The sequence below is a fragment of the Pinus tabuliformis genome, chromosome X (genome assembly GCF_031772625.1).
Source record: "Pinus tabuliformis cultivar Carrire ecotype Pingquan chromosome X, CPIR1, whole genome shotgun sequence".
NCBI lineage: Eukaryota > Viridiplantae > Streptophyta > Pinopsida > Pinales > Pinaceae > Pinus > Pinus tabuliformis.
Window position 1 is genome coordinate 809,893,784 of NC_142308.1, and position 26,418 is coordinate 809,920,201.

Sequence of the window (26,418 nt, forward strand, 5' to 3'; positions counted from 1 at the left end):
CAGAAGGGCCAGACCAGAACCAGAAGGGTCATGCCAAAACCAGAAGGGTCGTGCCAATTTTGAGGCCATTTTTAGGTGCCTTCCTAAGGTAAAAATTTTAATATGAAAGAACTCTAAACTAGCCTTGTATGTCTAGTTTCCATAACATCTTGCATTTTTGAAAATGATCCATGGGAAGGCCTCCAAAAACGCATTATCCCAAGGTGTCTCCAGAAGGGTCGCACCAGAACCAGAAGGGTCACGCTTCTCTTCAGAAGCATCTCACTTCTCCTAAAAGGGTCACATTTCTCCAAAGAACGGTCACATTTCTCTCAAAATGCAACAAACCCCTCAATTTTCACAAATTTTTCTCCTGCACAATGATGACTGAGAGATGCTGTAAATTTTGAAAGTGAAAATGAGTTAAAAAAACTCATCTTACCCTTTTAAACTTGAATTTGGAATCTTGAGATTTTACCACCATTGTTCTAAGGCCTCCTTTCCTTCTCCATAGTAAACTTGTGAGTGCAAACCCTAGAGGGAAAAACAGGGGAAGGGAATGAGGAAACAGGATGAAGGGGTTAGGGAGTAGGAATGGGTGTAGAAAAAATTCATGAGATCGGGAGGGATGTTAGGGAACTTAGGGAAGTGGAGGGAAGTTAAAAGAGTGAGGGAAGGTTTTAGGATTGAGAATGATGGGGTGTGAGGGTTTTAGTAGTTTGTTTGAGTGTGAGGGAGGATAAAATGTATAGGAATAGAGTTTATAGGATTTCAAACATGAAAATGATGGTTTCCCACAAAAAACGCAACGAGGTAGATTGAGACCAATTTTTTGGAATGTCTTTGGCCATAAAAATGTTGAGGAAGTGGTTGATGATGAATGAGATCTCTTTAGCAATGAAATGAGTGAGGAAATGAGTTATGATGGATGAGAGCTCCCTTGAAAATGTGATGAATGAGAGGAATGAGAGAAAAATGGTCTTTATAGGCCATAGAACTCAACTTTGTAATGGTAGGGTGGCCCACCATAATTTTTGCTTTTTGATATAAACTATTAGCTTGGAAATTTTTCTTGTAGTTTTGAAACATAACTTATTACATCATTCTGAAGTGAATTACACTTATAAAAATGACTTTTGATCAATCCCTAGCACTACTCCATCATTTCCCAGTTTATTGAATGAAATGACAACCTTGATGACTCTAACCCTAATGACCTAGTGGAGACACTGAACTAAATGAAGACCACAGTGACATGACTGAAATGATGATGATGATTCATTCAATGATGGCACATCCAACTGAGTGATGACAGTGACCAGACATGGAAATATTGAAGGATCAGAAATAACCCTAGACACACAAATCAATGACCAAATTTTATTCTGAAAACTGAGTGACATGATAAAATTTGACTTTGATACCCCTGACCAAACTTGTTAAAAGCATATCTGATCACTAGTGACAGGTAGAACTAACTGACACTAACAACCTGCAACCATATGACATGACTCCACATACCTCATTTTTCTTTAGGTCATCTAGATTTCCTTCAAAAAATTCCTTGATTAAAAGATATTCAATTCCTTGATTTGCTTCACTTCTTTTGACATCATACCATCCTTCCATGAATTCCTACAAGTTGGAATTCATGACAAAACATTTTCTTCCTTTTGATTTGTGATTCTTCTGATGAAGATTTCAATAGAGGATCTTGAGTATCCTCATCGAGTAGATCTTTCCTTTTTAATGATGTATGATGAGATTTGTACTAGATGGATTTTTAATTTTCCATAATTACCACTTTATACTGCTAATGAGGTTACTAAGAGCTATATCCTTCCATGGGTGACTATCATAGACTTCTATTTAGCATATATTTCATGCTTCTCTATGATGATGTAACGAGCTCTTTCTTTTAATGCTTCTATGATGCCATGATGCATCCTATCATTCTTCTTAGTGACCCATGATAGCCATATCTTACAAAAAAAGAACTTAAAAATAGATGCTTGAAGAGAAATAGGTGAGGAAGACTATCTCAATCATAGTAGAGATCTTTTACTTCCTCTTTCTTAGACTTCTTCTTTTCAGCTTCCTCTACTTCTTCGGTGATATGGGCTTCTTATATTCACCTTTTGTTATTTTTCATGTTGAGCTTAGGAAGATCTCTCTTATATGTTGAGACTGCAACAAGATGATGGAGCTTAGTGAAAAGAGTCGCCTTCACTAAGTCGGCCCGCAGGCTATTTTTGGCGCAAGTCTATTTTTAGACTATGTCTATTTTTAGACATATGGATCATGTCTATGTTTATGGATGATTGATCAAGTTGGGAAAAATAGATGGACTTCTATTTTTGATGAAAGTGTGAGTGATCACAGTGTGAGTGATCAAGTCTATTTTTAGACTGGCTGTCAAAAATAGAAAAGTCAAATATTATTATCTCACAATAATATTTGGACTATAAACTTAATCTTATTCTCTTGGAGCACTTCAGTTTGAGCTACGGAAGTGGCACATGCAGCTGTCAGAAGGAAATTCGTTTTTCTTATGAGTCAGTTGAGTTGTTGCATGCATGACTTCAGTTAGAACTCAAGTGAGTTGAGTTTAGTGGACTGGAGGTACAGTTGATGGAGTTGTGTTCAGTTTAACTTAGTTAAACTGGTTGTATTTAGTCTAACTGCAGATAGACTAATGATGAGTTGTTAAACTAATTATTAACTCATAATACAACTAATGAATACATCAGTTAACTCAGTTGCATGTCAGTGCATGTTCAGTTCAACAGGGACAAGTGGTAGAGAATCAGATTGCTATCAGTTGTGACTATAGTTGTGCACCAGATCTTGCACAATCAAGGGATTGAGTATGCCAATGAGTTTGCTCACGTATTTGGCCCGCATTTTAGCCTTTGCTCACGTCCACAAAGAGTGAGTGACTATTTTGCAGGTGAAAATCGAGTTTGGGAAGCCATTCTCATCAGTTCTCGAGCAGGTATTGAGCAGTGGAGGCAGGCAAGCAGTGGAAGAGATTTGGAGATCAGATCTGAGTTGTATTGTGTGTAACAGAGGTGGAGATACTTGTGAGAAGTATTATGCTATGTAATGTTACATGACTCAATCATTAATATACAGATAGTGTGGGGTTTTTAGCGAGATGCTTTCCCCGTGATACATACTGTGTTAATGTGTGAATGCTCTTGATGTTTTATTGTTATTGATGCTGCTATATTCTTGATCAACGTAGAGGAGATTATGTATTATACATGTTCCGCTTAAATTGTATGATCAGGATAATCTCTGTTGAATATGTGTTAAATTATTCAAAGATTCTACATGGTATCGGAGCAGCTTGATTTGTAGAAGAGATTTTTACAGGATATCAAGCGAGGGTTGATCATCAGATCTACTATTCAGGAAGTGTTTACTCACGAATTCTAGATCGGAAGCAGTTGAGTTTGGAGCTGGTGGAAAATTGAATTTGCAGCAGTGTTGTTGAAATGCCTTTCAACGGATTGCAAATGTTATTCCAAAGCAAGAGCGACCTGGCGCTCAAGGATAAACTCAGTAACAATAAAGGTGAGAATGGATCTTCATCAAAGGTATCTGATGAAGAGAATTGTGCTTTGGCTGCCAAAGCAAAGAAGGGGAAGAACAGGAAAGCTTCTCATTCCGGTGCGAAAGGCAAGAAGCAGGATATGTCCAAGGTAAAGTGTTTTCACTGTCACCAGCATGGACACTATGCCACAAATTGTCCGCAGAAGAAGAAGAAAAAGCAAGCTACTGGATCTGCAAGGGGAGAGGCTTTAGCTTCTTAGTTTGAGCTTGATTTTTCATTGATCGCATGCTTGGTTTCAAGTGTGATGGGATCAGTGTGGTTCTTGGACAGTGGTGCGTCTTTTCACATGACGGGAGATAGAGATTTGTTCTCTGATCTGGAGGACAAAGATCTTGGAGTGCACATCGAGATGGGCGATGATGGTAGATACAGTGCGACCGGTATCGGTACCATTTCCTTTGAGAGGGAGTCTGGTAAACCCTTTGTATTGAAGGAAGTCATGCATGTTCCAGGATTGAAGAAGAATCTCATCTCAGTGGCGATGTTAGAAGACAAGGGGTATGATGTTGTTTTCAGCGAGGGAAAGGCCTTCCTACGCAGCAAGACAACTGGTGAGACCCGGAAGATAGGGGTTCGAGTGAGGAACCTTTATCAGTTGCATGTAGATGGATGCGCAGCAATGGCAGGCAAGGCAGAAGGATTGGTGAGCCGGGATGATGGCGAGTTGTGGCACAGGAGATTGGGTCACCTTCACCATGGAGCCTTGAAGATACTGCAGCAGATCACTACAGCGCTTCCTAAAGGCACTCTTGCGCAGTCAGATCAGTGCAAGGGGTGTACTTTGGGGAAGTTTGTGAAAGCCACCTTTCACGAGAAGGATAGTCGCGCCACGATGATCCTTGAGAGAATTCACACATACGTGTGTGGACCTTTCTCAGTTGCTTCGACAGCAAAACACAGGTATTATGTGATTTTTGTTGATGATTTCTCTCGTAAGTGCTGGATCTTCTTCATGCAGAAGAAGAGCGAGACATATTCAAAGTTCTGTGAATTCAAAGCACTGGTCGAGAAGGAGTCGGGGAAGAAGGTGAAGGCTCTTAGGAGCGATAATGGTGGTGAATACATCTCAGACGAGTTCAAGGATTTCTGCAAGGCAGAAGGGATTCGTAGAGAGCTCATAGCTCCCCATAACCCACAGCAGAACGGGGTAGCTGAGCAGAAGAACAGAACGATTGTGGGTGCTGCACGGGCAATGTTGCATGATCAGGGCCTACCCTTCACTTGTGGGCGGAAGCATGCAATACAGCAGTTTATGTGCAGAACCGTTGTCCTCATAGGATACTTGGCATGAGTACACCCAAGGAGGCTTATTCTGGTAAGAAGCCTGATCTTTCTCATTTGAGGATTTTTGGTGCTAACGTTTACATGCATGTGACGAAGGATGCCAGAAAGAAGTTGGAGCCGACTGCAGAGGTTGGGATATTTGTGGGGTACACTGATACGCCCCACAACTATCGTGTGTATTTTCCAGACAGTGGTAAAACTGTTGTGCGACGGGATATAAAATTTCAGGAGGAGAAAGCCATGAAGTGTTCGCTTGAGAGGGAGCTACACTTGCATGCAGATGAGGAGCTATTAGTTCCTAAGGATGAGCTTCAGGACGTGGATCAGCCACAGGACGAGGTTCATGGAGTGGAAGAGACCACTCATGCAGCGCCAACCATCAGAGGGCGAAAGCGCTTGACAGAAGCTGAGCGACTGGCTCAAGATGCAGAGAAAGTTGTAGGACCACCTACAGCCCAACGCAGGCAGAGACAGTCACCTGATCGGTACACTGGATACATGGCTCTTATGAGCAAGTGTGTTGTGACTGAGCCATCCTCTTTCGAGGAAGCTGTGGAGGATCCCACATGGGTAGACGCCATGGTGGAAGAGTATGATTCTATTGTCAGAAACAGTGCATGGGAGATTGTTCCTAGACCGGAAGGGAAATCAGTGGTGGGTTCGAGATGGATCTACAAAGTTAAGCAGGCAGCTGACGGGAGTGTGGAGAAGTACAAGGCAAGATTTGTTGCCCGAGGCTTTTCACAGATTGAGGGGATCGATTATGAGGAGACCTTTGCACCTGTCGCAAGGTATTCTTCCATACGGACGATTCTTTCTCTCTCAGCGCAGATGGGATGGCACATTCATCAGATGGATGTGAAGACTGCGTTCCTCAACGGAGTCATTGAGGAGGAGGTGTACATTGAGCAACCCGAAGGCTTTGAAGTCTTCAGCAGCGAGTCGCATGTGTGCAGGCTCAAGAGAGCGCTGTATGGGTTGAAGCAAGCACCACGTGCTTGGTAAACACGGATAGACAGCTATTTCACAGGACTTGGATTCTCCAAGAGCGAGGCGGATCCGAACCTATACCAGATTGTGGTGGAGGGTAAGTTGCTTATCATTGTACTGTATGTTGATGATTTGATTCTAACGGGTGATGAGCTGTTGATACTGTCATGCAAGAAGGATCTTGCTACAGAGTTTGAGATGAAGGACTTGGGCCTCCTTCACTATTTCCTAGGATTGGAAATATGGCAGCGCAGTGGTGGACTGTTTGTTTCTCAGGGAAAGTATGCTCGGGAGATACTGGAGAAGTTCAACATGCATGGCTGCAAGCCTGTTGATACTCCTCTTCCTGGAGGTTGGAGGAAGGAGGATGCCACTTCGGGAGAAGAAGTGGATGCCACTGTTTATCGACAGTTGGTGGGGTCGCTGATGTATTTGGTCAATACACGACCTGATATATGCTATGCAGTTAACCAGCTTTCACAAGCTATGGTTAAGCCTACCAAGCTCTTCTGGAAGGCGGGCAAGCATGTATTGCGCTACTTGAGAGGCACATCGGGATATGGTTTGTGGTACAGACAGGAGGATGAGGTGAAGCTATGTGGCTTCACGGATGCAGATTGGGCAGGGAGCCCAACAGACAGAAAGAGCACATCAGGAGGGGTCTTCAGTATCAGATCGACAGCAGTTTCTTGGTACAGCAGGAAGCAGAGATCTGTGGCACTCAGTTCAGCGGAGGCCGAGTATATGGCAGCAAGTTTGGCTGCATGCGAGGCTATATGGATGAGGAAGATCCTGGTTGGTTTGTTCGGTTCTCATTTGGATCCTACTGTGATTTACTGTGATAACCAGAGTTGCATTAAACTCTCGGCTAATCCTGTATTTCATGATAGATCTAAACATATTGACATCAGGTACCATCATATCAGAGATTGTGTGCAGCGGAGGATCATGTTACTTTCGTACATTCCAACGGAGGATCAGGATGCTGATATTCTGACGAAGGCTCTCACCAGGAGCAAATTCGAGTACCACCGAGGCAGGATAGGGGTTGCTGATAATCCATATCTTGTCGAGAGGGAGTGTTGAGATTGCAACAAGATGATGGAGCTTAGTGAAAAGAGTCGCCTTCACTAAGTGGGCCTGCAGGCTATTTTTGGCGCAAGTCTATTTTTAGACTATGTCTATTTTTAGACATATGGATCATGTCTATGTTTATGGATGATTGATCAAGTTGGGAAAAATAGATGGACTTCTATTTTTGATGAAAGTGTGAGTGATCACAGTGTGAGTGATCAAGTCTATTTTTAGACTGGCTGTCAAAAATAGAAAAGTCAAATATTATTATCTCACAATAATATTTGGACTATAAACTTAATCTTATTCTCTTGGAGCACTTCCATTTGAGCTACGGAAGTGGCACATGCAGCTGTCAGAAGGAAATTCGTTTTTCTTATGAGTCAGTTGAGTTTTTGCATGCATGACTTCAGTTAGAACTCAAGTGAGTTGAGTTTAGTGGACTGGAGGTACAGTTGATGGAGTTGTGTTCAGTTTAACTTAGTTAAACTGGTTGTAGTTAGTCTAACTGCAGATAGACTAATGATGAGTTGTTAAACTAATTATTAACTCATAATACAACTAATGAATACATCAGTTAACTCAGTTGCATGTCAGTGCATGTTCAGTTCAACAGGGACAAGTGGTAGAGAATCAGATTGCTATCAGTTGTGACTATAGTTGTGCACCAGATCTTGCACAATCAAGGGATTGAGTATGCCAATGAGTTTGCTCACGTATTTGGCCCGCATTTTAGCCTTTGCTCACGTCCAAAAAGAGTGAGTGACTATTTTGCAGGTGAAAATCGAGTTTGGGAAGCCATTCTCATCAGTTCTCGAGCAGGTATTGAGCAGTGGAGGCAGGCAAGCAGTGGAAGAGATTTGGAGATCAGATCTGAGCTGTATTGTGTGTAACAGAGGTGGAGATACTTGTGAGAAGTATTATGCTATGTAATGTTACATGACTCAATCATTAATATACAGATAGTGTGGGGTTTTTAGCGAGATGCTTTCCCCGTGATACATACTGTGTTAATGTGTGAATGCTCTTGATGTTTTATTGTTATTGATGCTGCTATATTCTTGATCAACGTAGAGGAGATTATGTATTATACATGTTCCACTTAAATTGTATGATCAGGATAATCTCTGTTGAATATGTGTTAAATTATTCAAAGATTCTACATTATAATTCCCATATTCTTGACATCCATAGCATTGAATCTTAGCCATATTCTTCTTCTTCTTATTTTTCTGAGGACCAAATTTTCCAAGTTTTCCTTTTCTTTTTTTCATGGTAGAATATGCTTGATTTTTATCATTTGATCCCACATCAGTGTTTTCCTTTAATCTGGTTTCTTCAATCTTGCATATTGACCATAGATCCTTGAATGGAGTCGCTTCTTTATTCCCATAAATTCTTGAAGTAAAGTTATCCCATTCCTCATGTAGTGCATTTAGTACTACTGTAGTCATCTCTTTGTCAGACATTATTTCTCCCATACCTTGAAGTTGATCCATAATTGATCCAAATTGGATCATTATATTTTTTTTTATCCATCTTAATTCATTTGGAGAGGAAAAAGTGGATGAATCAACTCATGGGACCATTTTTACCGGTGGGACCCAATCTGGCGAAACATGGTCTAAAACCTTCTGGGAGTGTTTTGAGGCATCAAATGATGTTTTTTGGGGGAAAAATTTTCCATCTAAACTTTAAAAAATTTAATGCTATTCTACACACATAGACCTTTTGAATGATGTAAGGAGTGCATGAATCATAGTCCGTATGAAAAATTTATGCCACTCAGAAGTTGACCTTCTTGTTTTCACACTTATAGTTTGGAAGGATATTGCGTCAGCCCCCATTATTTGTGGAAAAGGGGCTAGGCACGTTTTTGTGATGTAAAATACTCTAGAAGATTCTATATTGTAACTCTACTTAAGAGTTAATGTAGTAAAAATTAACCATTAGTAGGATATCAGGCTGTGTTATAACTTGGCCACTAGGAGGAAGAGGCATTCCATTCTTTCGAGAGAATTTTGTTCCATAGCTGGGTAAAGATAGCTAGGAGAGATAGGAGCTAGAACACACATAGAGGATTTGTGCAAAGTAGCCCATGGGCCACATGAATTACCTCTTTGTACATGCATCCATATTTCCAGATAGAGAAAGAGAGAGAAGCAACCTCACCTTACAAGTAGGTTTTCTCTCGAAAGGGTTTCCCAAAGATCATACTTGTGTCTTATGTGTGTGTGAGATTATTTTTTCATCCTCTAATTTTTTGCATAATTTCCATTCGCATACATGCACTAATTATAGTTAAATCCACATATATTAAAGTTTAATAAACTGTAATAGTGTAGAATTTCTAGAGTTTTGATATAATATTATTCAATCTGTTGTGACAAACTATCCAGTGGAATATCCATGGTAATTTACGGATCATTTGGTATTAGAATAAGTTTCTTTGGGTATTTGTGGATATTTGCAATGGATCTAGGTTGGCGGGGTTGAAAATCATAAAACCCTAATCATGGATGACAAATATGTAAATGAACCCCGTGATCCTGCAAAGGTGAGGTTTTCATGGCTTGAACAACAAGTTGCAGATATAAATTGCAATGTAAATCTCCTCATGGAGGCACTAAGCAATAAGATGGGGATATTTGGAGAATACGGGGGTTTGAATGTAAAGGAAAAATAAGAAGGGGGATTGGGAGATCAGGAAGACATGATGAACCAACCAAAGAAAGAACCCATAAAAGATCAACCCAGTTTGAGTGTCGTGAATCAATCCCCATTCAAAATGGAAGGAAAAGTTGATATCAAGCTGTAACATGGGGATATCGGCACTCTGAAGCTGAAGCACTAGTTACAACAACTAGAAGTTTATTTCAGTGTCCATCAGATTGAGGAAGGAAAAAATATCTCATTTGCATGAGTGAGATTAGAGGGCCATGCAATGACTTGGTGGGAGAGCCACACAGAAACCTTGAGGTTGGAGGGAGAGCCTCTAGTGACTAAGTGGGAGGATTTCAAAACCCTCATTAAGTCACAATTTTATCCTATTGGGTACGTGGAGGAATAGTGGAACCAGTGGAATTACTTCAGGCAAAAGTCAGGCTAAAGCATGCAGGATTACACAATAGAATTCAGAAAGATGGAAATAATGTTGGGTATGTTTCCAAAGAACCCATATGTACTCCTGAAGTATTTAGGGGGTCTACACCTCCATTTGCATGATAAAGTGATGTTGTTCAAGCCAAAATCGGTGGATGAGGCTTGTGTACAAGCAAATACCTGAAGAACATAGGCCTAGAAAGAGCACAATCAAGTGGATCGAAGCAGAAGGGGAGCAACAAGAAGCTTCTAAGGAGGGGAAGAAGAAGCAAAAAGGGGGAAAATATAAAAAGATGACAACCACAACACACTAGTGCAAAGATCCTAGCAACTCCTACAACCACTACAACATTTATGGCCATGCAGAGGAGAAGTGTTGGAAGTGTCATCCAGAGATAAAATCGAAGAACAAAAAGAAAAATAATAATAAGAATAATCTCATGGCCACTGATTTGAGCAACCAAGTTGAAATAAACTCGGACGTGGATGAGAATATCGTCTATACATCAGTGCAGAAGGAGGTGAATCTGAGTAGCCTTCAACAACATGAAGAGAAAGAAATGACCAAACGCTTCAATATAAATATACAATTCAAGAAGACAAAGATTGATGCTCTATTTGACTTAGGATCGCAGGTGAATCTCATTGCCGCATAGATGGTTAAGAAGTTGGGTCTGGAAGTTTGTGATCATCCAAAGACATATCCACTGGGATGGGTAAATAAGGATGTAGAGCTGAAGTTAAAAGAATAGTGCAAAATTAGATTTGCTATCAGTGTTGATTTTATTGATGAAGTAGATCTAGATGTGGTTCCCCTTGATGTATGTGGAGTCATGTTTGGGAGTCCATACATGTACATGTGTGATTTAATATTCATGAGAAGAGCTAACAAATACTGACTCATCAAGGATGGAAAATCGTTCATCATCAATGCACACAAAGGCAATTCAAAATTTTCACTAGTAAGTGCCAACCAGGCCAAGGAATTCATTAGTTCAAGAAAGAATATGTTTTATTGTTTTTAAGAGAAATCTAGTCTGAACAAGAGTCAATAAGAGGCAATGCATCCCTTGAGTGGTGTATTAAGAAATAGAAACAACAATTGGATGAGTTGTTACAAGCATACAAGGATGTGTTCTGAGAGCCTAAAGGGTTACCACCTAAGAGAGAAGTGGAGCAGGAGATCTAGCTATTTCTAGACTCTCCATTGCCAAATATTGGGTTGTACAAGAAGTCTATTATAGAAGCAAGTGAGGTGAAGAAAAAATTGCAACAACTGATGGAACAGGGTGTCATTTGACCAAGTACATCACCATGTGGGTCACCCATCATCATTGTGCCAGTGAAGGATGGGACTTGGCAGATGTGTATAGATTATAGGGTGTTGAATAAAATCACGCTCAAGAACATATATCCCATGCCCATGATAGATATGCTAGATCAGTTGCAGCAAGAAAATTACTTCACCAAGCTGCACTTGAAGTTTGGATATCACCAAGTTCTACTCAAAGAAGAAGATACATGGAATACCGCCTTCAAAACTAGACAAAGTTTGTATGAGTGGTTGGTTATGCCATTTGGCCTATGTAATGCACCAACTACATTTATGAGATTAATGAATGATGTACTCTGCCATTTTATAGATTCATTTGTTATTGTCAATTTGAATGATATGCTAATATATAATGCTATTTGGGAGGATAATATGTCACATTTGACATAGGTGTTGGAAGCATTGAAGAAGCACTGACTGCTAGCAAATCTCAAGAAGTGAGAGTTTTTACAACAGTATTTGGTGTATATGGGTATGTGATCAGTGGAGGAGAACTGAACATAGATCCTTACAAGATGGAGGTAATCATGAAATGTTCGGTGATTACTAATGTTTTTTAGGTCAGGTGTTTCATTGGGTTAGCATAGTACGTGAGGAAATTCATAGCCTTATTTTCAGCAGTAGCAAAACCACTTCATGCCATAACAATAAATGGCGAGAGTTTCCAGTGGGGAAAAGGTTAGTAGAAGGCTTTCGAGGAGCTAAACAATAAGATTAGTCAAGCACCAATTCTGAAATTACCAAACTTGCAGTGGCACTTTGAAGTGGAGACAAATGCGAGTGCGTATGCTATGGGAGTTGTCTTGATGCAAGGAGGAAGGCCCGTTTTCTACCATTATGAAGTATTTCATGGGGCAGTTCTTAACTACCCTACCTACGATAAGGAGCTTTATGCCATTGTGAAATTTGTGAAGAATTGGAAGCATTATCTGATGGGAAAGGAGACAATAATCCACACAGATCACCAACCGTTATAGTACCTGCAGGCCCAAAGTAAGCTATAACAGACCAAGCATTACAAGTGAATGGGGTTTTTACAACAGTTTAATTTGAGTGATAAAGTATAAGAAGGGATACAAAAACAGTTGGATGATATGCTTTCAAGGCCACCCACATCAAACATTATAGTTTTGGGGACTCTTATGCACATGGAGCCATTGACCCATGCTGCATATAGAGAGGCATATTCAAAATATGAGGACTTCAAGGAGGTGTATCAACAGTTACAGAGTCAGAGTCATGTGCATGATGGTGACAACACCATTGAATACCATCTCCAAGATGGGTTACCCTATAGGTTGGATAAGCTATGTGTTCCTAAAGGTGAGCATTTGCAGTTGATTAGAGAGGCTCACACCCCAAAGGTTGTAGGGCACTCTGGTGTAGGGAAGACTGTGGCTAACTTTCAGAGGTATGTGTATTGGCCCAAGATGAAAGAGCAGGTAGCTAGGTTCATAAGAGGATGCATGCTTTGTTGTACCAACAAGCTTAGCAATATGAAATAGGGTCTGTATCATCCCTTACCTTTACCTACTCATCCTTTGGAAAGCATTTCCATGGACTTTGTGGGAGGTTTATCAAGAATCACGAAGGAACATGACTACCTATTCATGGTAGTTGATAGGTTCAATAAGATGTGTGTTTTGATGCCTTGTAAAAAGACCATTAGTGGAAAAGAAGCAACAAACTTGCTCTTTGGATAGGTCTGGGTGCACTTTGGGATACCAAGGAACATCATTTCAGACATAATATTTCACACTACATTTTTGACTACATTGTGGGAGAAGATGGACACAAAGTTGAAGAGATCAACATCATTCCATCCACAGACAGATGGGCAGATAGAAGTAGTCAACATGACTTTGGTGCAATTTATGAGTGGATACAACTAGAAACATCTGAAGAACTGGGAAGAAAATATGGTATATAGACAACATTATTATAACAAACTAGTCAACACTTCTACAGGAAAGTCCCCATTTGAGACTTGTTTTGTTTATTTTCCACCTTCACCTTTGGATATTACATATGGGCAGCAAGGAGGAGTGAGGGAAGATCTTACAGGATATTCTTTAAGGGCTAAAAGATTTATAGAGAAGATCAAGAAAATACATCTATAGGTACAAGAAGCACTACAGAAGTCGCAGTATAAGTATAAGGATAGGAATGATCAGGACAAAACATATAAATCATTCAAGGCGGGAGACATAGTATAACTATAGTTGAACAAGGAGAGGTTGCAAGGACTTGGTAAGAAAATCAAGGCTCTAAGTTATGGTACCTTTGAGATAATGGAAAATGTGGGTGATAATTCCTATCGACTTAGTTTACCACCATATATGAACATTTATTCAGTTGTGGATGTAGAGAATTTGAAACTCTATGAGCCTTCCATGCTAGATCAGGAAGAGGAACAAGTCCTACCTTATGTGGAGGATTTGGCACCAGACGCTTAGGTAGAGTTAATAGAAGATATCATTTTTCAGAATAGGTCCATAACTATAAGACAGGGGTAGCATGACCTTTCACATATTAGCTTGAAGGGACAACTTCCATGCAAAGCTAAATGGTACACCAGAGAGAAGGTGGAGGAAACATTTCCTTACCTCATTCACTAAAAACGTTTTGGGACCTAAAGCCTTCGAAAATCGGGAGGTGTGATCCAAATTGGATCATTATATTGCTTTTCATCCATCTCAATACATTTTAAGTGGAAAAAGTGGAGGAATCAGCTCACGAGACCATTTTTACTAGCAGGGCCCCGTTTGGTGAAACGAGGTCTGAAACCTTCCAAGAGATTTTGAGGCATCCAACAACGTTTTTTATGGGTAAAACTCTATTTCTTTAGCATAGCACATTTTCATGCTATTATACACATAGAGACCTTTCCAACATCGCAAGAAGTGCACCAATCGGAGTCTCTATGCAAAATTTATGCCACGTAGAAGTGGACCTTCTTGTTTTCACACCTATAGTTCGAGAGGATGTCATGTCAGCCCCCATTATTCATGGAAATGGGGCTAGCCAAGTGTTTTTGATGTAAAATACTCTAGAAGAGTCTATATTATAACTCTAGTGAAGAGTTGATGTAGTCGAAATTAACCACTAGTAGGCTATTGGGTTGTGTTATGGCTAGACCATTAGGAGGAAGAGGCATTCCATTATTTCGAGAGAATTCTGTTCCATAGTTGAGTAAAGATAGCCAGGAGAGATAAGAGGTAGAGCACACAGAGAGGATTTGTGCACTGTAGCAGTTCACAGGCCACATTAATTACTTCTTTGTACCTACATCCATATTTCCAGATAGAGAAAGAGAGTGCAGCGACCTCATCTTCCAGTTGGGTTTTCTCCCGAAAGGGTTTCTCAGAGAGCATATATTGTGTCTTATGTGTGTGTGAGATTATTTTTTTGTTCTCTACTATTTTTTATAATTTCCATTCACATGCATGCACTAATTACAGTTAAATCCATATATCTTAAAGTTTAATAAACTATAATAGTGTATAATTTTTAGAGTTTTAATATAATATTATTACATATGTTATGACAAATTGTCTAGTGGAATATCCACGGTAGTTTACAGATCACTAATTTCCAATATCCTCACAAATGATGAGGATATTCCTTGTTATTTTGATATCCTTAGCTTGTAGATTTCTTTCCTTAGAGATATAACTTCTCTTCTAGTGCTTACGGAAAAAAACTCTACCAGTTTTTCATATATCTCTTGAAGTTTCGAGTTTAGATACATATGGAATGAGGGGATCCTTGATGGATCCCATGAGAATACTTTGAGCCCCCACTTTTCCTTTCATAAACCTTGCAAGCGCTTGAGAATATTTCTTTGTAGGTTTGGTGATTGAGCCCTTAACATGTTCCATGACCTCATTTTCAAAGAGATTTAAATCTGTCCTTTTCTTCCATGCAAGAAAGTTTGGAACCCCAAAAAAATTGTTAATTTCCTTGCAAAAGACATTTTATAGATTCATATGTAGACATAAATATACTTGTGAATATGATTCTTCCACTTGCTTCTTCCTTGAATTTGATGATGATATAGATAATAGATAAATTCTCCTTGATGAAGATAGTTCTCTTCAAGAGTGATCCTTGATGCCATAGAGAGGGAGATCACTTTAGATTCTTTGACGGTGATTTCCTTGTTGATTATGATTGGTAATGGCTTCTTGATGATGTCTTGATGGTTATTGGATGAAATTCTTCAAGGATAAGGATTTTCTTTTGATAATAAATCCTTATTTCAATGAGAGCAAGATTGGCTTAGAACTTTTGATGATGATTACAACGCCCTTGATTTCAATCCTCTTGGATGAGTAGTCTTCAAGTTACTTTTATTTGTAGATATGTTCAACTTGAGTAGGGTCTTTTTGGTCTTAGATGATGACTTGAGGATCCCAAGAATTCTTCTAGGGTTTTGACACTTATTTGTAGATCTTGGCTTAAAGATGATCTTCATTGACTTCAAGATGCGGTTCCCTTTCCTTGATTTTATCGCCTTAGCTTTGATACCATGTTGAGAAATCTAGGGCATTAGTATTAGGAGATTTCTCTTTGATGATAACTGCTTGTGAATGCTTTTTTTTTTACTTATTTAGATTGTGATATTCTCTTTACATATATTATTATAGTGTTATTATTAATCAAACAACTACCGAAGCATAAAAAGTATAGAGACAAGATAGATGTAATGTAGGTGATCATCCAAGGGAAGAAACTCTCCAACTTGAGGGGAAAACCCAAGAAAATTATTTTTCTTATAGAATCTTCAAGTGATGAATTTTAAGACCAAATCCCTTGACCTATTAACCTCTCCAAGACTAAGTCACAAATCTCCTTTCTTATTCCTTGAGTAATTGATGGTCAACTTACACAATTCACTTTGTATCTTGACTTCCCTTATGACTTAGGATTCTTAGTTCATACTTGCAACCCTTGGCCTCTACAAAAACCCTAGTTGCAAGATGTGTAAGAGATATATGGTGATTTGATCCCTTGATCTCCTTCACTTGGACATAATGACTTTCTCCTTTAACTCAACTTGATGAAAGACTTGTTCTTCTTCATTGATTCGGTCTTATAAGATAGCTATAACAACTCGGATTTATTTAGCAACAAACAATACCTCTCTTTTTTTCACGTGTGCGAGGAATTCACCAAAACAAACCCAAGATATTTAAGGTTCTCTTTCTCCTTTCTTCGTTGGACTATAAGCTATTTATTCGCACTTCTTGATATAATTTAGATCCTTGATTGATGTCATACAAGTGAGGATGAGTCTTATACTTATAGTAGTCTGCCCATGAATAATAGGTTGAATTACCCTTGGTGACTAGGCCGACATGCTTGACAAGAATGATCTTCATCTCTTTTGAAGGCCGATATGAGGTAGAACTTGTGACAAGGTCTCGGAGAGTTTGTAACACAATTTACTTCACTATTTTACAATCTATAATATGCCCAGAATGGGTCTTCATTTCATGACATTGACCCACTAGACTTTATGACTTGATGACCAAACCTAATATCCCATAATGGGAGCTTCAACTAAATTAAAATTCTTTGAGCATGAAACCCATGAATCAAGCATTACAAAATAGTTTTATTTTTCTTCTTTTCATCAATTACATAAAATCATGATTACACACGTCATTATGAAGACCGAACCTAGTTACATACTTCAACACTCCCTCTTAACTAGGGAGGTATTCATAATCCATACAAGGTACTTGGAAATTCTCAATCTAAATAATTCTCATAAGAAGAGACATATTGGTAACCCATTTGTTTAGCATCATATCCTCCAGGATTGTCACATGGCAAGGCCTTGACTAACAAATCTATCTCTCCAAAATATTAGAGTACAACGCTGGCGAGACCAATGATTTATAAGCACCCTCATCATTGTCTCTATGGGAACATACCCCACCTAGTTTCTCTTAGAATATGTTCCATCAATACTTCTTATCTTGGATTCCCAATCCTCAAAGAATACCAGTCTTCTATGGCCGGTATTCCTGGATGCGCTATGACCAGTATTCCTGGATGCCCTACGACATCCTCAAAGAGTATCGGATGTCAAATGCTTACACAATCCTCCATTATATCTTCCCAAGTGAAGATAAGAATGATGTGTCTTTCTCTCCTCATGGCCTTCACTAAGACTTACAGATGTTAGTCATGGTCTAGTGCATGAAACATGAAGTAGAGAACCATATCTGTCACTCCTTCTTAACCAGGGATGACCACCCCATTCCATAAAGGAATGTACCCAAGCTCCCTCTTAACTAGGGACTTGAATAAGCTCCCTCTTGACCAAGGACATGCTTTCAACAACTCCTCAGGTGGAGATCATGGGATCACTAGTTGCTTGTAGGAATCCTTCCTTTGATGTCATGAATTTTTTCTTTTCCATAGAGTCTACATTTTTCGTGACTTCTTTTTAGGGAACAAACCATCCATCACTTTCATCCATGATTCATATCATCATTTATTTCATTGAAACTGATCCATTAGCCCATATATGGCCTTCCTTCAGGCTATATTTCCTTCTTCATATCATGTTTCTTTAAGGACCTTTCATCCTGTCACATGATTGTCAGTTGTACAAGACTTCAATAGTTCTTCCCTTAGCAGCCCTGCATAAGCCCATCCATATATTATTCAAAAATAAGAAATGAAAACTAAATCAAAATTACCTTTGTGATGGTATTTCATCATAACAAATCTTTGTTTGCATCCACATCCTGCATACATATTGACACATCTCCAAAAGATATACATTGTCGAGGGTATCTTTATTTTTCAAATTTCAACAGGGATCTTCACATATTTCATGGAGATATCATAGTCAAACCTTTCAATCCTTGGATGTTGATTTCCTTCTCCATATTTTCATTTTTCATGATCCCTTTCTTCACACATTTTCTTCCCAGGAGCTTCCAATCATATTTCCTTCAATTTTTGTCAACGACCTCATATTTCATATGAGGACATATTATGTTGATTTAATCTAGTCAATGTGTGACCCATGCCTTACTGCGCCCTTTCAAAGGAAGATATCATTTCTTTTGATCATGCTATCGTGATATATCATTTACTTATGTTACCTAGAACCATATGACATGACTCTACATTATCAAATACAAACATACATACCTCATTTTTGTTTAGGTCATCTAGACTTCCTTAAATAGCTACCTTGATTAAAAGATCTTTAACTACTTGATTTGATTCACTTCTTTTGACATCATACCATCCTTCCATGAATTCCTAAAAGTTTGAATTCTTAATGAAACCCTTTCTTCCTTTTAATTGGTGATCCTTTCGATGAAGATTCCAACAGAGGATCTTGAGTATCCTCATCTAGCAGATGTTTCCTTTTGAATGATGTATGATGAGATTTTTACTATATGACTTATTATTTTTCCATAAGTACCACTTTATGCTTCTAATGAGGTTACCAAGAGCTATATCCTTCCATGGGTGAATGCCATAGACTTCTATTTCAGTTATCTTTCATGCTTCTCTATGATGATGTCATGAGCTCTTGATTTTAATGCTTCTATGTTTTCATGATGCATCCTGTCATTATTCTTAGTGACCCATGATAGCCATATCTCACAGCAACAAAAACTTAAAAACAAATTTGTGAAGGGAAATAGGTGAGGAAGACTATCTCACTCATAATAGAGATGTTTTAGTTCCTCTTTCTTGGACTTCTTCATTTCATCTTCCTCTACTTCTTCGGTGATACAAGATTATTCTCTGCCCCTTTTGTTATTTTCCTTATTGAACTTGGGACAATATCCCTTATAATTGCAATATTGTTGACATCCATAGCATTGAATCTTAGCCATATTCTTCTTCTTTTTCTGAGGACCAAATTTTCCTTTTCATTTCATCATTATAGCATATGCTTGATTTTGCTCATTTGATCCCACATCAGTCTTTACCTTTAGTTTGGTTTCTTCAATCTTATATAGTGACCATATATCCTTGAATGGAGTAGCTTATTTCTTCCCATAAATGCTTGGAGTAAAGTTACCCCATCCCTCTGGTAGTGCATTTAGTACTACTGTGATCATCTCTTTGTCAAACATTATTTCTCCTAGATCTTGAAGTTGATCCCTGATTTTTGATATCCTCGTAAAGTATGAGGCTATTCCTTCTTCTTTTGATATCTTTAGCTTGTATATTTCTTGCCTTAGAGAGATAACTTCTCTTGTCGTTATTATGGAAAAAAAACTCTACCATTTTTTCATATATTTCTTTTGAAGTTTCAAGTTTAGATACATATGGAATGAGGGAATCCTTGATGGATTACATGAGAATCCTTTGAGCCCTCACTTATCCTTTCATAAGCCTTGCATGTGCTTGAGCATATTCATTTGGTGGTTTGGTGATTGAGCCCTTAACATGTTCCATGACCTCATTTTCAAGGAGATTTAGATCTTTCTTTTTCTTCCATGCAAGAAAGTTTTATGCTCGAACCAATTTGTTGCTTTCCTTTCAAAAAGACATTCTGACAAATTCATATATATAATAAATATACTTACTTGTGAAGATGTTTCTTCCACTTGGTACTTCCTTGAATTTGATGCTGATATAGATAATAGAGAAGTTCCCTTTGATGAAGATAGTTCTCTTCAAGAGTGATCCATGACTCCACATAGAGGGAGATCACTTTAGATTATTTGATTGTGATATTCTTGTTGATTATGATTGATGATGAATTATTTATGATGTCTTGATTCTCCTTGGATGATATTCTTCAAGGATAAGGATTTTATTTTGAGAATAAATCCTTATTTCAATAAGAGGGAGATTTCCTTATAACTTTTGATGATCCTTGATCTTGCTTGTCTTGGATGAGTAGTCTTCAAATTACTTTGATTTGTAGATCTATTAAACTTGAGCAGGGTCTTTGTGGTATTTATATAATGAAATGAGGATCCGAAGACTTCTTCTAGTGTAGACTTCTTTCATGGCTTTGAAACTTCTTTGTAGATCTTGACTTCAAGATGATCGTCTAGATTTTCTTTGATGCCCTCCTCGAGATTTGGTACTTGAATGTTTGAGTGTCCCTTAATGAGGTTCCCTTTCCTTGATTTTGTCACCTTAGCTCTGATACCATGTTGAGAAATACATGGAATTAGGATTAAGAGCTTTCTCTTTGATGATAACTTCTTGTGAATGATTTTTATTTTTACTTCTTTAGATTAGGATCTTCTCTTTACTTAGATTATTATAGTGTTATTCATCATCAAACAACTACCAAAGCATAAAAAATAAAGAGACAAGAGACACAAAATGAAGGTGATCAGCCAGGGTCAAAACCTCTCCAAATTGAGAGGAAAAACCAAAAATATTCTTCTTCTTATAGAATATTCAAGTGATGACTTTCAAGCCCAAGACCCTTGACATATTAACCTCTCCAAGATCAAGTCAAAAGTCTCCTTTCTTTTTCCTTGAGTAAATGATGGTAAACTTGATTCACTTTGTATCTTGGCTTCCCTTCAAACTTTGGATTCTTAATTCAGAACTGCAACCCTCGGCCTCTACAAAAACCCTAGTTGCCGCACTTGTGAGATATATGTGGTGATATGACCCCTTGATCTTATTCACTTGGACAATGACTTTCTCCTTTAATTTATCTTGATGGAAGACATGTTATTCTTCCTTTGTTCGGTCTTGTAAGACAATTGTAAGGAATCAAATTCCTTTAGCAGCAAACAATACTCTCTTCTTTGCACAAGAATTCACTAAAACAGACCCAAGATATTTCAGCTACTCTTTCTCCTTTATTATTTGGATTATAGGCTATTTATTCTCACTTCTTGATATATTTAAGATCATTGTTTGAGGCCACACAAGTGAGGACTAGTCTTCCGTTTATAGTGGTATGTCCAATAATAATAGGCCGATCTACCCTTGGTGACTAGGATGACATGCTTGACAAGAATGATCATTGTATCTTTTGAAGGCTGACATGAGGTAGAACTTGTGACAAGGTCTTGGAGGGTTTGTAACACAATTTAATTCACTATTTTACAATGTATAATATGCCCAAAATGGGTCTTCATTTCTTGATATTGACTCAATAGACTTTATGACTTAATGAACAAACCTAATAGCTCACAATGGGAGATTCAAGTAAAAATAAAATTCCTTAAGCATGAAACCCATGACTCACTACATTACAAAATAATTTTATTTTTCTTCTTTTCATCAATTACATAAAATCATGATTACACATGTCATTATGAAGACCAAACCTAGTTACATATTTCAACACCCCCCCCCCGTGAGGGGCTGCTAATGGGTCACCCAAGCTTAATGTCTTTAATACGTCACTCACCCACTAACCAGGAGAAAACAAAACCATTAATTTGGCTTTGTGGGTCCCACAACTATTCCGACCTGCAAAACCCTAGCAAATCTACTCTCCTTTAGTAATTTTGTATTTACAATGTATATCACTTTTTGAGTTGTATTTTTTCTTTAACTTGAAGAAAAATAATGAAAATTTTGTATATTTATGGAATACATTTTCCACATCAAAATATTTATTTATGAACCACATTGTCGGGTTTCGTTTTCTATAGTCATCTATAATTTTGTCCTCCTCTGCACCTCCTTCTATTGCTCAAAGTATGTCTTTCATGGTGCTAGAGAGGCATCTCTCCAAGTGGTCACTCACCTCTCATCCTCCACATTGATCAATCCATAAGTGATTCCCCTTACCATTGTCTCATGTTGTAAGATTTATTTTATAACCTCTTTTCCCACCCACCATGCCTTGCTAGCAGATGCGTTGTAGGCATGTCTCTTTTGGTAAGGGACAATGAAGTTCTCGGGACTAATGCCGAGCTCAAAAATGTTGCACAAAGAAATTAGGAAGCCACATCTCAGAATATTAAACACTTAATCAATCAAATGGCAATTAAGGCCATGCATGAAAGAGATGACCATTTAGAAGAAGACATTCTCACCCATGCTACGGATTGGATACCAAACCCATGCTACACTTGTGGTCATCAAAATCAATACATTTGTATAATAGAACTCTATTTGCACATGAATATGCTCCTTTGTAAGACACTTGAATAAAAATAAGATAACAAGTGGAAAATGTCCTACTCAACATCCTTCATGCAAAAGAATAGGAAAATGTTACTTGAACACCATGATATGGTGATGTGGATAGTTTGAATCTAAGGCATGCTCTCTAAGGGAAAAGGATCAACATATCTAGGTATCCCTGTGATGCCAATTTAATTATCCACCCCAACTTAGTCAACATCATGGTTCCTTTTGCAATCGATAATAGTGGCCCAACTTGAAAATGATGCTTACAACTATTATAGAATATAGGAAGTGTGGATGAAACTTTGTTAAAAACAATTATCTATGTCGACATGTCATCACAATATTTTTTGGTGAGACATGGCTAAGCCATAGTTTTTATCATTTTTATGTAATTTTTTGGACAAAAGTTTTATTTTTTCGTCGTTGGTATGGTTTTCCTAGTGGAAAACCATGGCCAAAAACAGACTATGTTTTCTCTTTTAAATAACTAATAACTTTAAGCACGTGCACACACACATATGATTTTATTTTTATTTTTTTATTTGTTATCTCTCTCTCTCTCTCTCTCTCTCTCTCTCTCTATATATATATATATATATATATATAAATTTCAATTTTCTTTTAATTTTTAATTATATTTTATTATTTTAATTCTTTATATATATGTATATATATATATATATATTGATATTGATTGTTGGCATTGATGTCAGCCTAGAATTAAGAAGAATAAAGGTTGATTAAAGGCATGAAGAAGAACATACACTGATTAAAGATGACCAACCATTTTCAGTAGCCCAGATTGCACATGGACAACCTATGTCCACAACCCATATTGCTCATGGACAACCGACATTCACACTCATAGGGTTTGTTTTTTACCTAGTCTTCTCTTGTGTGGAAAAAACTTAATTATCAATGCTAAACGCCTCAAGTATTTTGGTTTTGGTTTAATCTTATATTTCCATGGTAATTTATTCAGCCAACTAGATTTAATGTCAAATGAAGTGCATCAAAATGGCCACATCATACATCAAATGGGTATCCCTTATGAGTGATTAAAGGATATTTGTCTATGGATCAATCTAGGAAATTATTCTTATGTTCTGATACAAGTTTTTGGTGCAAGAACTATGTCTAATGGTGATCATGTAACCCCGGTGAGATGAAGGCACATCCAAACATGGTTATGTTCTAAAGGATGCTTTGTTATAGTGTATGTTGGTGACTTGTTCTTGATGCGATGAGGGTGTATTTAAATATGAGATTGTTTTGACATTGAAGCAAGTACTTGGGGCAAGTCTAAGTCTGAAGATGGTCACATAGCTCTAATGTGTTGAAGGCATATCCAAGAGTAATTGTGTTATGGAGCTACACTCTTGTGAAAATACACAATATTATGTTTTCTCTTAGTGTGATCTGATGCAATTTCCTGATAAGAGTAGTGTGAAATTATGATCCAACACACCGTCAAGGAGAAATATCAAGTTGATAGTCTAGTATATGTGGTCACTTGTACAATTATATAAAAATAAGGAGTTTGGTAATCAAGGAATATGTATGTTGAGAGTGAAGGGGTAAAATTTTGTTAATAGCATGAATGCCATGCATCCATAGATCTTTATCTTGTTTAACAGATTGCCATTGAAGGCTTCATAAATCCAACCTCGTTTCAATATTTATAAACTATTTATACAGTGCTTACATAACAATTTTGCAAAATAATAGTCATCACATAATTACAGAAACTGAGATATTTTAAATATCTTTCAAGTTCATGTATACAAAAATAAACTTAAAAATATTATGTCTTTTCTAGAATAACTATATGAAAATATACTTTTATTTAGGCAAAAAGAAATATCTGGTTAATTGCCTCCCTTAAAAGTAGAATAGGTCCCTAAACTGTAGTCTAGCATTTCTGCTAGCATAACAGGTCCCTCTGTAACAATCCATCAAAACTGCTCCTTTGTTCTTCTTCAATTTTGTTGAAAACTCTTTAGCCTACAAATTTGGAAATTGGTTCATTAATGTTGATCCACTTCCTTTGAATTTGGAGTGGTTGAATTTGTTTTCGCAAAAACATGTTGATTGTACATTCAAACTACCAACCCCTCTTTTCATGCAATTCAACAATTGTCAACTCATACGCCTTCACCTCTTTGTATGGTCTTATCGAAGAATTTTCCATCTTATTGCTTCACTGATACTCCTCAGCCCCTTGCGCTTTGATCCTTTGGAATTTGTTTTATTATATGACTGAGCCAATGATTATCGGCTTAATTCCATATGGATCCCCTTTATAATGTAACTTAATGGATCCTTTTTCTTTAGCCTGTCCCACATTTCTTCACCATAGGACAGAGGGTTGTGACCTACTACTTAGTCTTCAGGTTCTAGGGAATTTTGTTTGTTGCTAGGGGCTATTTTTCCTTTCTTAAGTGCTTAGTGCTCGATTTTCTTTAAATTCCTCTCGACCATGTGCCAACCCAATATCGAAGCCCCTCTCATTGGAAGTTTCCAATCAGAGGATTTACTTTGGAGCTACGATATTCCTCAACCTTGGATATGGGACCTCCGATATGACATCATCAGTCCACGTGAAACTTCATGAGTGGTGGCACGTGTCACCCTGATTTGTCCCCTTAGGCCCCCTCAAAACACCAAAACTACCTACCATTTGTCCTATCATACTGCCATTTCATGCTGACGTCAGATGCCATTGTAGCTTTATTAGAACCAATGATATGTCGTGATGTGTCCTACCAGAGGAGAGAAAAAATAGTACGTCCAGCTTTGGTTTTGCGATGAAATCCTTTGTTAACCTGTATCGGTGTTCCCTAACAGTTTTAACACTATCGAAATTCCCAGGTGATTTTAACATTATCGACACATTTTCATATCACAACTTCTTAAGGTTGTCACCTTAAGAAGTTTCGATCCTCTGATGCATTGATAGATGATATGCTCTGGACCTCTAATATGGAAATCACCGATTTGATTTGGACCTCCGATGTGCCGATCAATGATATTCTCTAGACCTCTGATATGCGATCATCAATTTGCTTTGGACCTTCAATATGTGATCGCCGATTTTATTTGGACCTTCGATATTCCTTCCTTTCAAAGGCTTCAAAACCTTAAACTTCAATAGGCCATATCTTTTGATCCAGGAGTCCAGTTTTGGACTTCCACATATCATTGGAAATCTTGTTTAGATCACTTTCCAATGGAGAGAGTGATATGTAGGATTTAAGTCCTTCTGCTACTTGGAAAATGGATACAAAATTCTCTTTTTATTTACTCGGATTTCCAAAAAATATTGACAACCTTGCTATTTAGAAATTTTCCCTGTTTATTACAATTTTAAATACTAACACTACAACTATTAGCATTTTCCAAAAAAGATTTAAAAATGTGAAATTTTTATTGTGATAATAGTCCAGGTGGAATAGGTGGGTGGCCACCAATATCCACATGGATTGGTCCTCCCTGCTTAGGAAGAAATGGTCCCCATTGCGGTGAGTGCCTCCATGAGATGGGGAAACTTCTACTAAACTTGGTCCCTAGTGAGCCACTTGCCTTGGTGTAGGCATTGGCCAAATTTGACAACTCGTTATAGTTGGATATTCTGCTGGCGAGTGTTCATGATCTATGTGTCCATGACCCGATCAGTGGTGGCATGTTCATTGTAGTTTAGATTTAACTCTATTTGTGTGAGTTGTTCAGCAATGTATGATGTTTTCAGTAATGGTGGAAAGTGTTAGTTCCAATCTTCGCAGCCTGTTAACAGGGATCAACAGGAGCTCTTACTATGTTTGGTTTGGTTAGATGTTTTGCACATGATCTTCAACACAAAACATTTCATAAGTGTGTTCATCAGGAGAAGCTCAGAAAAATATTTCCAACGATATATCACACTCCTGTA